Source organism: Emydura macquarii, unplaced genomic scaffold, assembly GCF_026122565.2.
Source record: "Emydura macquarii macquarii isolate MOO-44397 ecotype Brisbane River unplaced genomic scaffold, CSIRO-AGI_Emac_v2 contig_1568, whole genome shotgun sequence".
Classification (NCBI taxonomy): domain Eukaryota; kingdom Metazoa; phylum Chordata; order Testudines; family Chelidae; genus Emydura; species Emydura macquarii.
In genome coordinates this window covers 1,215,005-1,229,385 of record NW_027131705.1, presented here as the reverse complement: position 1 = coordinate 1,229,385, position 14,381 = coordinate 1,215,005, and the positions used below count along the sequence as shown (strand labels likewise).

At 39.8% G+C, this 14,381-nt stretch overlaps 1 long non-coding RNA gene across 1 annotated transcript; it reads left to right on the top strand.

Moving 5' to 3' along the window:
* Positions 1-978: 978 nt before the first annotated feature.
* Positions 979-5,683, top strand: LOC137157798 (uncharacterized). Its single transcript, XR_010921244.1, has 3 exons — positions 979-1,097; positions 5,031-5,064; positions 5,461-5,683. It is a non-coding gene; the product is annotated as an uncharacterized lncRNA (long non-coding RNA).
* The last annotated feature ends 8,698 nt before the right edge of the window (positions 5,684-14,381 follow it).

Below are 14,381 nucleotides of genomic sequence, written 5' to 3'. Positions count from 1 at the left end.
TAATAAAATTGCAGCCTTCTGCTTAAACCCATCCCATGTGTCTGACATTCATTGTGCCTGCTGGTCTTGGTCAATGTGCTGCTAATCAAATCACTGGGTAGCTCAAGCGTTGTTTTGCCATGTGGTCCCTCTTGCTCAAGCAAGGCTAATGGATTAACCATACAACAGCTTTTTTAAAGAGAATACTGCTGATTTGGGAAATGCAAACCTTTGGCTATAGGAGCTTCTTGCAGACAGAGACCGTTTCAGTGCACAACTGTAGACAAGCATCCCTTTGCAGCGGTAGCATATACACATTCTGCAGTCTCTAGCCCCTGCAATAACTCCCGACCCCACCATATTCCCATTTCTCTTCTTATATAACAGGGATGGCCAAACCGTGGCTTGTGAGACACATGCGGCTCTTTTACAATGAAAGTGCAGTTCAAGGAGCCCCCCACGCAACCCACTCTCTGCCTAAAAACCTGGCAGGGAGAGCTGAGGACTTCTGGCCTTTAGCAGGTTGGTGGTGCTAGGGACTTCTGCCCAGCGGGCAGGGAGGGTCTCACAGCTTCAGCTTCACAGGGCGTGCCTGCCAGTGCTTGGTGCTTCATCAGGATCACGCCCTGAGCCCCAGCAGATGCGCCCTATGAGGCTGGAGCCCCAAGCTCTGACAGGAGCACCTCGGGTCTTGAACTTGTGAAAATGGTCATACGTGTCTCGGACGGTCAGTAAGTTTGGCCACCCTGTCATATAATTGATATCACCATTAACAAAACTATGTACAATAATAATCAAAATTATTACTAAATATAGGCAACACAAATCTATTTCTAAAAAACTCTATTCCAGGGACCTCATGCTAACACTGCAGTGAGGACAACCCTCTGCTCAGCGAGTAGATCCATGCGGGCAGACACTTGCACTTGTGCAGAGCCCCATTGACTTTGGTGAGTTTCCATCTGAGTACAAGTGACTGCCTGTGTGTGTCTATTTTCAGGAAGAGATCCGTAAGGCTGACACAAGGACGCCTACAAGAAAGTAGTGTGACTAAAGATACCATTTACTATTTCTGAAGGTTGCAGATTGTGGGCCTTTAAGAAGACCTCTTAAAGAAGGTAAAGTTTAGGTAACTTAGTGAGGACAATTATAAAATGGGATGGTGTGGGCACCATCAGAGCAGATCTTCAAGAATGAATTGGGTAAGATAATGTAGGATTAATGTAGTGAAGTCATTCAAATTACTTGGGAAAGAGTGGGTGACCCAAATGACTTCCTGCTATTTTGTATTTCAGTGATCATGGGGGAAGGAGATGGGGAGGAGAAAGAGACTATTTTGGTTATAGAATTTGACATGGTGACTTGAAACGAAACATTGAATTAGCATGATTTTTAACTGACGCCTGAAACAATGCCAGACCATCATGTCCAACATACCGAAACCTTTTTCAGTAACACACATTACATTAATTTCTTGTGATTGTTTCCTATTTTTACTATCCTTTTTGCTTCTAGTCATTGTTTTCAATTTTTTCCTGCTAATTGAAATCTTTTCTAGTTTGGAAATTAACCTCTCAATTGGATTTAATGCAACTCCCAGATTGTCATTCAGTTCAGTGCAAAAGTCATTTATAATTTACATTAGATAGAATAGGTTCCAAGAGGTTAGCAGTAATAGGTTTGGAACTTGCTATGTCACGCTAAATCTTTTTTTTCCTGCTGTGACTGTGTTTAACAATTTGCCCCTTGAGTTTCTGTGTTTAGAGAAGGTTCAGATTGGTACTAGGTCATGTAGTACTCAGAAGTTGTAACACTGTTGTACAGTGTTATCTTTATAAGGTCATTGGAAAGCCAATCTCTACCATCAAAGGAAGCCTTAAGACTCAAACAGTGACATGGGGGAAATTATGTCAGTCAAATATTCACTTCTGATTTTAGCATTCTTATTGTAAAACATAGACTTTTTAAAGTTGCATTCCTATTTAAGTTTTACTTCCATCTTTTTTAATTTATTTTTAATATTTTTCTGAAAGGTTGCAAGAAATAATTGGTTCATATGAAGGTTGCAAGACTGAATTTGCAAAGAAATACAAAAGGAAAGAAAATGGTGGTTTTTTTAAATAGGTTAAACTTTTGGTTTCTGGCTGAGACTAGATGTAAGAAAATCCAGAAAGTCTATATGAAAATCTATTCTGAGGTTTCATTACCAGCCCAATTTGTCAGACTCAAAAAATGACAATGACCTTTAGCATATGCACTCTTTAAAAAATTCTTATAATATTAAGAAATTATACAGTTATGTTATACAGAAGATGCCTGGAGAATATAACAAGACATGCTTATATTTTGGTTGCTTTTGTTACGATATGTCAGGCTAATTCCAACAGGTTTCAGCTTTCTGTCACCCAGGGACAAGTCAAGCAGCTGGGAAAATAACTCTGTGACCATAAAACCATGTTTATCACATCTAAGTGTTTATGTAATCTCTAAAATGCAGCTTTTATAACTCCTACTTAATTTTAATTATATACTCTTCTCCTTATGCTGTGTTTCTAATGATGTATTGTGTATTGCAATTTGTGCTTTATACAAAATATTTAATAGGTTCTACGTGCCAGCTGTAAATGCTATAAATGGCAGGTCACAAATCCAAGGATCATCCTGGACAAAAGGCAAAAGAGCATCTTCTTAAAGAACAGGACACCTCACTTTGTACAAGACACCATCTATTATTGACTTGATTTTTATCTCTAGAAAAAAACCTTATGGTATTTATGCTTTAAAAGAAGACCTGGTTGTGTAAAAGAATATCAGGATAATCTTTATTCTGGGTACTCCAAAGAAGGAATGTAGCCATGTGTTATCAGAGCCATAAAATTAAGTAATGAAACTGGTGTCTTTCTCTGCCTGCACAGAGGAAAAAACGTGAGTTTAAACCCCTACAAAGTCCAAACCTAACTATGAAGAGCTACAAAGAGATATCACAAAACTGGGTGACTGGTCAACAAAAGGGCAGATGAAATTCAATGTTTGATGCTCATTGGAAAACATAATCCAACTATACATATAAAATGATAGGGTCTAAGCTGTTACCACTCAAGAAAGAGTTCTTGGAGTCGTTGTGGATAGTTCTCTGAAAACATCTGTTCAGTGTGGTAAAGAAAGTGAAGTGAATTTTAGGAACCATTAGGAAAGGGATAGATAATAAGACAATAAATATCATAATGCCACTATACAAATCTATGGAATGCCCACACCTTGAATGCAGGTTTGGTCTTCCCTTCTCAAAAAAGATGTATTAGAATGGGAAAAAGTGCAGAGCAGGGCAACAAAAATGATTAAAGGTATGGAACAGCTTCCCTATGAGGGGAGATTAAAAAGATTGGGAGTGTTTAGCTTCGAAAAGAGATGACAGTGAGAAGGGGATATGATAGAAATCTATAAAATCACAAATAATGTGGTGAACGTGAATAAGGAAATGTTATTCATGGTGTTCCATAACACAAGAATCTAGGGTCACCCATTTAAATTAATAGGCAGCAAATTTAGAACAAATCAAAAGAAGCATTTCTTCACACTACGCACAGCCAACCCGTGCCACTCGTTGCCATGGGATGTTGTTGAGGCCAAAAGTATATCTGGGTTAAAAGAAGAATTAGATAAATTGATGGGGGGTAGGTCCATCAGTGGCTATTAGCCAAGATGGTCAGGGATGCAAACCTATGCTCTCGGTGTCCCTAAGCCTCTGACTGCCAGAAGCTGGGACTGGACAACAGGGGATGGATCACTGTTCTGATCATTGCCTCTGAAGTATCAGGCCCTGGTCACTGTGAGAAGACAGGATACTGGGCTAGGTGGACCACTGGTCTGATCCAGTATGGCCATTCTTATGTTCACAAAATTCTTATTGAATGATATGTCTTTTGCAGGCACTCTAAAAATTTTCATTTTCCAAACGCTAAGCAAACGTTGATGACTTACAGAAAATGTTGATTACTCCTGGCTAACTCATGGTAGTGCAAACTTTTGTTCATTCATTAAATGTTTAAATTGACAAACTTCTTTTCAAATATATATTTGCATATGTTTTGCATTTACATTCAAAGCTTCTAACGTTAACTATAGATTGTAGTAATTTGGGAGATAAAATGACTTGGCATGCAGCAATTTAAAAATACTGCTTTCTCCCTCACCCCTTTTTACCCGTGACATGGATTGATCATTACTGAGAGTAAGGACGGTCCAATGGTTAGCATGCTGGTGTGCGACTCAGCAGATCAGGTTTAATACTATCCTCCACCTCATGTTCCCTGTGTGACCTTGGGCAATTTTAGTCTCCATACTCCATCTATAAAATGGGAATAGCACTGCCATATCTCTCAGGGGTTTTGTGAGGATAGACTCAGAAACTACATTAATAGAGGCCATATAAGATACTTCCTGTGACTGGAAGTTGGGGTGCCTCTCTCTCCAGTTAGGGGAAACAACCTGCTTTGATGGTGTATCCTCAGAAAACAATGGAAGCTGAGTGTTTCTGGAAGGCTCAAAGGGAGAATATGGTTTCTCTGACCAAACATTCTGTTGTTCAGAGTCTATAATCTCTTATACACAGGTCATGTGTACACTATTGCAACTGCAGCAGCACAGCTGTAGAATTGTAGCACAGATGTTTTCTACATCAATAGAAGGTGTTTCTCCATCAAAGTAGGCAATCCATTTCTCAGAGGTACTAACTAGGTCAACAGAAGAATTCTTCCATTGACCTACCTGCATCTACAGTGGATGTTAGGCTGACCAAACTATATCACACAGGGTGTGAAATTTTTCACAGCCCTGAGTGATGTCTCTAGGTTGACCTATTTTTTAGGTGTAGACCAGGCCTCAACCAGCAGTGAAGTGGCTTCTGAATAACCTTTTCCCCTAGTGCTATCCTCTCCCTAGCTTACAGATGACCTGTGATACTGAAGCAAGAAGGAAGAGGGCTAGAGTGCTGGTGGTTAGAGTCTTATGTCAAAATATGACTGCTTGTATCTTTTTAAATATTTTTTTAGGTCATCGTGTGGCTGGCTGAGCAGCAAAGAGGAGGTCTGTAGTCAAAACTAAGCCACAGTCAGTGTGCTGTATAGTGGACAGCCTAGCTGATCCTGGCTCTGTGTGTGTGTGTCCCTGTGTGTCCATAATATTAAGCCAGGAGTAACCAGATGGCACTGTCACACATAGTCTTGCATGTTCTTTTTCAAGCAAGTTTTTAATCTTGAAAGAAAACATTTTGGTGGTGGTGGGTTTTTGTATGTGATTCTTTGAGGGAACTGTGGCAAGCAGCAGGGGGTTTCTTCTCTGTCTTAATCTTTCCAACTACAGTAAGTTTTTGAGGGTGTTGTTCCCACTTTTTTTATTTTCCCATTTACATCTGATGAGGAAGTTGCTACCTATTTTTTTCCAGATCTAACTTTGTTACTTGGATTTACTTCTCCAATGCAGATCACATGGATTCGAAGTCCCCAGAGCTCTTGGATGTACCAAATCCAATTCTCAAATGAAAATGTTGCAGTTTGATGCCATCTGCTCTTAGCCAGATCACTTTGTAATATGTGATGTGGAGCGGATCGAACACTACAGTTCAGTGATCTGAAGAGAAAAACATTACAGGCATGAAACTTAACAGGGTGTTAATTGGGTAACAGGTGAACATAATTAGGAAGCACAGAAGGTTGTGAGCTGGAGATTTCAGGAATGAAGGATCAGTTCAAGTGAAATGCATTGTGAGTGTTTCTTTGTGCTGCAGTTTTTTTCATACAGTGCTGTTGACTTCGTTATGTTCTGTGACCTATCCATGTCGAGTGTAGTCCACCTGATAATGCAAAGGTCAGAGCAGGCTGTAAAAGGAAAGCAGTTTCTCCCACCACTGGTGGGTAACACTGAAGATAGACTTCCCAACAAGCCACAAACAGTGCTTCTGATTCAACACACTGGTTATCAAGAAGTTAAAACAAAAATTAAACAGCGCCCATTGCTGCATTTCAGTCTTTGGGTCCAATCAGCTACTAGGTCCAGTAAAGAGATAAGTTATTATAAATCTGTTCTCTGTACCAAAAAGTTCTCCTGACCCCAAAGGGTCAGCCACATTACTAGATCAATATAAGTTTGGATCTTACCCAAAATATCACACTTCCAGCAGATCCTTTAGTAACTAAAACTAAAGGTTTATTATAAAAGGAAAGAAACAAACAAGGTGATGGGAGTTACATGATTAAAGCAATCAGAAACACACAAATAATTTGAAAGTCCACATATATCAGGTTTACAGTAGAATTGTGGAGTTTTCAGGCTTGCATAGTCCCTCTGGTGTACATCCATTATCTGGATAGGTCTCAGTCCTTTTTTTTCCTCAGCTTTAGTTACAGATGAGTTGAGCCAGCAGTAGAAAGCAGGAATGAAGACTGAAGACAATATGGATGTGGTGCAGCTGCCTTTTATAAACTCTGCCTGGATTGTCATGTGGCCAATTTCAAACAGAAGGATGGCATGGAAGAGCCTCAGAGAGAATCCCCATGTTCTTACATGTCCTGTTGACTCATCAGGTGTAACCCTGACTTTTCTCCCTTAGGCTCACTTTATCTGTGAGTTTCCTTGATGGAGCAGTAAGCAGGATTATTGCTTTATCCACTTCTGGATGGGTTATCCAGTGCCCCCCCCCATTACTCCTGAAACCTAGCCCCCCATACACTCCCATTATGTGTCAGTCTGCCCTCTGGGAGTTTCTGCAGAGGGTGAAACCCCGTTCAATGGGGAGAGGGCATCGAGATCAGTTCACAGAGGGGTCACGCGACCCACTTCTGTCACCCAGAAACACAGCACAAAATGAAATACAGTTGTGCCATACATAATAACTTTATAGTACCAAGATGATACATACACATAAACAATATCATCATGTTCAGCAAATTGTAACCTTTTAATGGTACCTGATATGTCCAACCCTGTATGAGTTATTGTAATTTTGCATTATTGATATTAAATAATATGATATATGGTCCCCCTAATGCAGCCAGCATCACATCCCCCACCCAAAATTGATGCAGAAAGGGGTGTCCCTAGACACTGCTGAATGCATCACAGGAATTTTCCATTCCTGGTTTTGTAGTATTACATCTTTTAACATGTTTGAGGGTATTACAAAAGATTAGGCACATAGTATACTTTTACAGTTCTAGACATTAGCGACATAAATTTCAAGAGTTAACATTAGCATCAAAAATCATGTTTGGTTAAAACAGGCTTTTTCTTTGTAAGTTTCATTATGGAGGTACCAATGTTGTTGAATTTTGTTACAAGCCTTAGCATGAGTTCGGTGAGGTCAATAGTGGATTGGATCTGTTCTTGCAGCATAATTTCTGCATGTCTTATGTGATCTTGCCAGGTGTGTCCTCTGTGCTCACAGCTATGGGTAAATCTTTCTCCCCCGTCAGGTAGATAACTTATATCCACACACACACACTAGCTTTTTTATTAATTTTCAAATGTTCAACCTTTAGCAATTTCAAGGCTCTGTCTTAAAGAGATACCAACCATTTTCACTAGCATCTCAGAAACAGGTCCTGATGTGGTCTCACTGCCAATCTCTGCTTCTGCATGGAATCAGATGTTGAGTCCACTAAGAGACTACCAAATGTATTCAAAGTGGCTAGAGCTGAGAATTTGTCTGCCATCCCCTGCATTCCCAAGAAATCATCTGCACAGCTGCCCTGCTCTGTAGATTCAGCTGCCCAGTCTTTCCTCTGTACCTGAGACACTATTTGTTCACTTAGAGAGTCAGCATGGACACAGTCATGTTCCAGTGTCATTGTCACTCCACTATACTGACCAAAAGCCCTAATAATTTTCACTCTATCTAGAACTGTCTCTAAGGTATCCACATTGGATCTTTCTAAATCAAAGTCAGTGAATCCATACACGTTTGAAAAACTCTGGCAGTTAGAAACTGAACCCAGTCTTTCAGCACCTAAACTGTTCTTACATCTCCTGTTGACTCATCAAGTGTAGCCCTAACTTCTCTCCCATGGGCTCTTTGTATCTGTGAGTTTCCTTGATGGGCCATTAAGCAGGTTTATTGTGGCTGTCATCATGTCTGGGATGTCACCCAGAAATACAGCATAAGATGAAATACAGATGTGCCATACATAATAACTTACAGTACCAAGATGATACATACACATAGACAATATGATCATGTTCAGTAAATTGTAACCTTTCTAATGGCACCTGACATGGCCTATCCCTTATGAATTATTGTAATTTTGCAATGTTGATGTTAAATAATATTTAAAATGGTCCCTCTAATCTGGACAACATCACAGAAGCCCTCTGCTCTTAGCCATATCACTTTATAATATGTGATGTGGAGCGGGTTGAACGCTACAGTGCAGTGTTCTGAAGATAAAATCACTAGGGGCCTGAAACTTAATAAGGTGTTAATTGGGTAACAGATGAACATAAATAAGAAGCACAGAGGGTTGTGAGCTGGGGATTTCAGTAATGAAGTATCCGTTCAAATGAAATGCTCTGTGAGCTTTTCTTTGTGCTGCAGTCTTTTTGTCATAGTGTTGTTGAGTTGGTGATGTTCAGTGCATACCTGTTTTGATATTTTCACTCTGTGCTTCTGAATATTGAAAATTTATCAACAGGGAAAATACTTAGTGGACAAAGATTATTCAGTCTAGAACCCTGAAGCATCAACAATCACATCCAATATCCACTGAAGTCAAAGAAGAGGTGTCCATAGATTTCAATGGGAATTGGTTCTGGTCCTTAATGTCTAATTTTCAGAGGTGCTAAGCACAAATGAATGTGACTTTGTTGTCAGCTATGAAAGCACATAGACCTAGAGTGATACCCTGGGCCAGATTCTCACCTCACCATGATTTCTGTAGTTGATCAGTTCTGCTTATTCCCTGTAGATGGCAGTGGAACCTCCCCCATCCCCAACCATTTCATTAATACACTGTCTTTATGTAGCTTTGGTTCTTTAATCTTGAACAAGTCTCCACAATCCTGCTCTGTCCAAGATTCTGTACAGTTGCTGCAAACTGACTTATCTCTGAACATCAGAAAACTAAAAATCTGGGCAAAACGTTAAAGAGCAACCAAATGATACACTATTTTTTTTATCTTAAAACTTCCACTCCCCCACACATATCTATATCATATATATATATATATATATATATATATATATATATATATAACTCCAAACTTTATGCAAATGGATGTATATATCCTTGAGTGTCCATGTCTTATAATAGCTACAGAGTGGGCAGAGAAGAGGCAGGGTGTTTGTAAATACAATGCAAAATAAAGGCATGATCCTATCAATTTCTGAACCTCTCCATCAACGCACAATGTAGTTTCAACTCTCAAGCCCTCAGTGAACTCAACTGGTAATTGAGGAAGCACAAGAGCTTTTCCAGGAGCCAGAAGATTGAGTCCTCGATCCAAACTTTGTGTCAGTACAAAGAGAATTACATGTGAAAAGGGGCAGCCACCTCAAGCTGAGAACATGTTGCCTAAAATGAGAAGCTACATATTCCAGTGTAGTGGGATTCAGGATCCCTGGGTTCTGTTTCCAGTTCTGCAACTAACTTGTGGTGTGACTTCTATGTGCCTGTAACCTCTCATCTGTCTTATCTATTTAGATATCTCTTCAAGACAGGGATTGTTTCTCTACTCTGTGTGTGCATGGTGCTGATTTCTAAGAACTACCAAAATACAAATAATAAATGCTGACATGTAGAGAACAATACCAGCCATTATTTATGGCATTTATTGATCTAACTAAGACCTTTGATTCCATCAGTTGTGAAGCATAATAGAAGGGGATGTCTAGGTTTGGTTGTCCATTGAAGTTCATTTGCATCCTTGGGCTACTTCATGATGGGATGACCGCCACTGTCCTCTGTAACGGGTTGGAGACAGACGTGTTCACCATCTGTACTGGTGTGAAGAAGGACTGTTAGCACCCTAACTCTTTTTCCATCTCTGATGCTGTCTGGATTCGGGGATGACTATTTATAATATTATTGATATCAATATTGCAAAATTACAATGATTTGTTCAAGATATGTCATGTCAAGTACCATTGGAAAGGTTACCATTGCTAAGATTGATAAGCACATTTACATGTATGTGTCAATTTTGTGTTATAAATTCTAAATATGTGTGGCATATTTGTATGTCAACTTCTGCTGTGTTTCTTGGTGACACCCCAGGCATGATGGCAGCAGCACCAAGGCTGCTTAATGGCCCATCAAGGGAACACACAGGTACAATGAATCCAGTGAAAGAACCCAGGGGCTACATCTTATGAGTCACCAGAGCATGTAAGAACATGCCTATGGACAGGGGACGCTGAAGCTTTTCAATGCCATGTGTTGTGTGGTTGTGTTTGGGACAAGGCACATGACAAAGGAAGATAAAAGGCAGCTGCACCATACCCATCTTATCTTCATTCCTGCTTCCTATCTCTGGATCAATTCATCTGCAACTGAAGCTGTGAAACAAAGGACTGAGACCCATCCAGGTACTCCAGAGGAAATATATAAGCCTACAAACTCCACAATTCTCGTGAGAATCTGATATAAAGTCATTTGATTTAAAGTCATTTGTATATATCTGATTTCTTTGACTATTTAACACCTCTCTTCTATCCTTTATAATAAACCTTTAGTTTTAATTACTAAAGGATTGGCTGGCAGCATGATATTTTGGGTAAGATCCAAATTTATATTGATCTGGCAATGTAGTTGACATTTTGGAGACCAGGAGAACATTTCTGGTAAAGGGAATAGAGTTTTAATAACTTTTCTCTTTACTAGACCTAGTGCTAATTGGGGGCCAGACACTGACTTGCCATAAAGGGGGCTGTGTAACGTCTTGTTTTAGTTTCTTGTTAACCGGTGTGGGGAATCAGAAGCCCTGTTTTTAATTGGTTGGTGAATCTAACTGCAGTGTTAGCCACCATTTTGGGAAGAATCTGCTCTCCTTTTGCAGCCTGCCTTGATCTTGGCATTTTCAGGTGGGCTACCCTAGGCATGGATGGGTCACACCATCTGTCTTGCCATGATCTTGATTAATGACCGCCTTTCTACTGGAATTGGGATTCAGTATCACATAAATGGGCAGTTCATTCTGCAGCATCTTCATTCTAAAACTGCGGTCACCAAGACTGTTATTACTGACCTTCAGGATGCTGATGACTGTTCTATGCTTGCACGCACCAAGGCTGTCTTGCAATCTACCCTAGATTTTTTTCTCAGGTGCCTATCATCACCTGGGACTTTCCCTCAACAGTGGGAAGATTAAGATGCACAACCAGCATGCTGTAGCACAAGTGGCCCCCCTTCTCCACAAATCATCATCGGTGGTAAACCCCTGGAAAATGTAGCACATTTCCCTGACCTTGATAGCCACCTTTCCCAGACAGCCTACCTTGATGTAGAGATCAAATCTAGTGTCTATTGTGCCAGCGGATCCTTTGGAAAGTTGCTTTTTTGTGTGTTTATTGACAGAGATCTGTGAATGGAAATTAAGATCCTGGCCTACAATGCAGTAGTCATCCCCAGTCTTCTTTATGGATGTGAGACATGGGTGACATACCAAAGCCATCTAATCATCTGGAGTGGTTCCAGCAGTGCTGCCTTAGGAAGATTCTCCATATTAGATGGCAAGACGGAAGCACTGATGCCAGTGTTCTCTCTGTAGCTAATATCACCAATGTTGAGGCAAAGGTTATGAAATATCTACTTCGCTGGGCTGGCCATTGTGTGCAGATGGCTGATACTCATCTTCTGAAACAAGTTCTCTTTTCTCAACTAAATCATGATAATTGGACCTGCGGAGGACAGAGGAAATGATACAAGGACACTTCGAAGAATATCTTAAGAAGGGAGGCATTGATCCCATGAACTGGAAAGAGCTGTTTGGCAATAGACTGCAAAGGTGTCACATCATACATCGAGCCTCAGCCCATCTTGAAGAGAATCTCCTTGCTCAAGTGGCTGAGAAATGGCAGAAGAGGAAGGAAAGTGTAATGCAACCGAGCCAGCAGTTGTACTTTCTCCAAGCAACCACCTGTCACATATGCGGAAAAACCTTTAGAGCATGAATTAGACTCCTCAGCCATCTTAAATCTTATCAATGTCTTTCCCCCTTGCTGGACATCATCCTCGTATTGAAGGATAGCTAAAGAAAATATGATAAAATCTCCAATGAAATCTTGGATTCCACTTAATCACTTGGGACCTTCTTCTCAGAAGAAACATTTATTTCAAAGCTCTTTGCTTTTCAGAAATCTGCCTGGAATGTCTTCCATCTGTCTTGGCAGGTACAAATATAAAATGATCAGTTCTGTATTAGCATTAGTCCTTGGATGTTTGTTTATGGAAAAAAATTAATGTACCATGCATCTTGCAATTAGTTTTTACACTGTTATTGATTGGTTTCTATATACGTTTTCAGCTAAAATGTAAATGCTGATCTTAATAACGCTGCTTGTCATGTTAGAAATGGCAGTCTCTGGAACTAAAAATTCGAGCATTGGTGATAGGCTATACCTGACTCAATTCAGGGGAAATTTAGGTAATGTGAAAGTCTGGGTATGTTACAAACCTTTGAAATACTTTATTGTTTACTGAACTGGATGGATCAGATTGAACTTAATACGGAACTCTTGGAGACCTTCAACTGTTGTGGCCACAACTCAGTGTTTTTCTTTCTCATCTCAAGGCCCTTGATTTACTTCTCTTTTTCTGACAGTTGTAGATGACCACCTGCTTCTATAAAGCTACTAAAATAGTCTTAAAATACCTAAACAGATAGACACTCAAGTTCATTTTGGGGTGACTATTTTGTGACCAGTTCTACAGCAGTTGATACAGTGGGAACTACTTGGTGCTCTTTTATATTAATTTCCAGTTATTACAAAGGTTGCTAAAATCAAGCCATTTACTTAGGTGGCTAACAGATTTAGACGCCTACATTTGCCCTTAAACTCTGCCTCAGTTTTCTCTATATGTATGATGTGGACAATGCTAAACCATTTCAGAAGGGTCTTCTGAAGATTAATTAGTTAACATTTGTGACTATCCTCCAGAAGTAGAAGAGCTAAAATCTTATGTTCTTTATAGTTAAAACAAGAGCATCAGCAACAATAATATTTATTTGAGTATTGGTAGCACTCTCAGCACTGCACAGAGCATGGAATAGCTAAACTCCCGGCCCCAAGAAGTTTGCATTCTAATGCAAATAAAAGGAAACAAGTCAAGACCAATTCACAGCACATTGGGGGATAGGAGAGGAAGAGAGGAGATCAGAAAGTGGCTTGACCTCACAGCATTGCAGCTGGATGATAGCTCTGCCCAGGGTAATGGATTAGGATTGACAGACTATCGCAGAATTTATCCATCCATCCATCCAGATATTTATATGCCCTCATCACCATAGTATCTGAGCACAACCCATTACTACAGCTGGTCAGAAAATTTTAAAAGACAGTGAGTTTGATTCAATTTCATTTAAAAAATATTAAGGGGAAAAGGATGTTGAACATGCCAAATCATCTCATTTTGACACTTTGAGAATGAAAAAGTTTGATTTTTTTTTTCCATTTTGAACTGATTTTTCATTTCAAAGGTTGCTCTATTTTATATTAAAAATCAAAAAGGATTGAAATCAAATTGAAGAGAGTTTGAATTCATCAAAACCAAACTTTTCAATTGGCCTGAAACAAAATGGTATTTTTCAGAGTTTCGTTGGTGAAAATGTCAAATTTTTGTATTTTTCTCCATTCGGGAATTTTTTTTTTTTTTTTTTTGAAATCTCAAACTTGTTTGCAACACAGAAAAATCAATTTTCCAACCAGCTCCACCCATTCCTTAAACACTGATGTGCTCGCTCACTCTCTCTCTCTATTTTTTCCTTCCCCGCCCCAAGAAGCAAGATTAAAGGATGAATATTTTTCTAAGTGAACAAATCTAAGAGAATGAGGGAACTTGCAGAATAGCCTGGTAGAACTGGCAGGCTTTACATTTGGCTCTTAATGCAGTGAGCTTGGTGGCTGCTCTTGCTTCTTCTCGCCTGGACTTCTGTATTCTTGGTCATGAATCCCCTTCTGTTGGCCAACAGCAACGTCGTTCTAATGGAACTCAGTTATGGTAGAATATCATGTTCAGAGAGAGGGAAAGAGTTCTCTTAGGTAGTCAGGACGAGTTCCAAGTAGGGCTTTGTCAAATTAATGACCTTGAACTGGGCTTTGTTTTCAATTGGGAGCTAGTGCACAGAGCAACTCATTGGGGTAATGTCATCCAGTGACTTGTGTTGCTGAGTAGGCAGTTAACTGCATTCTGAGC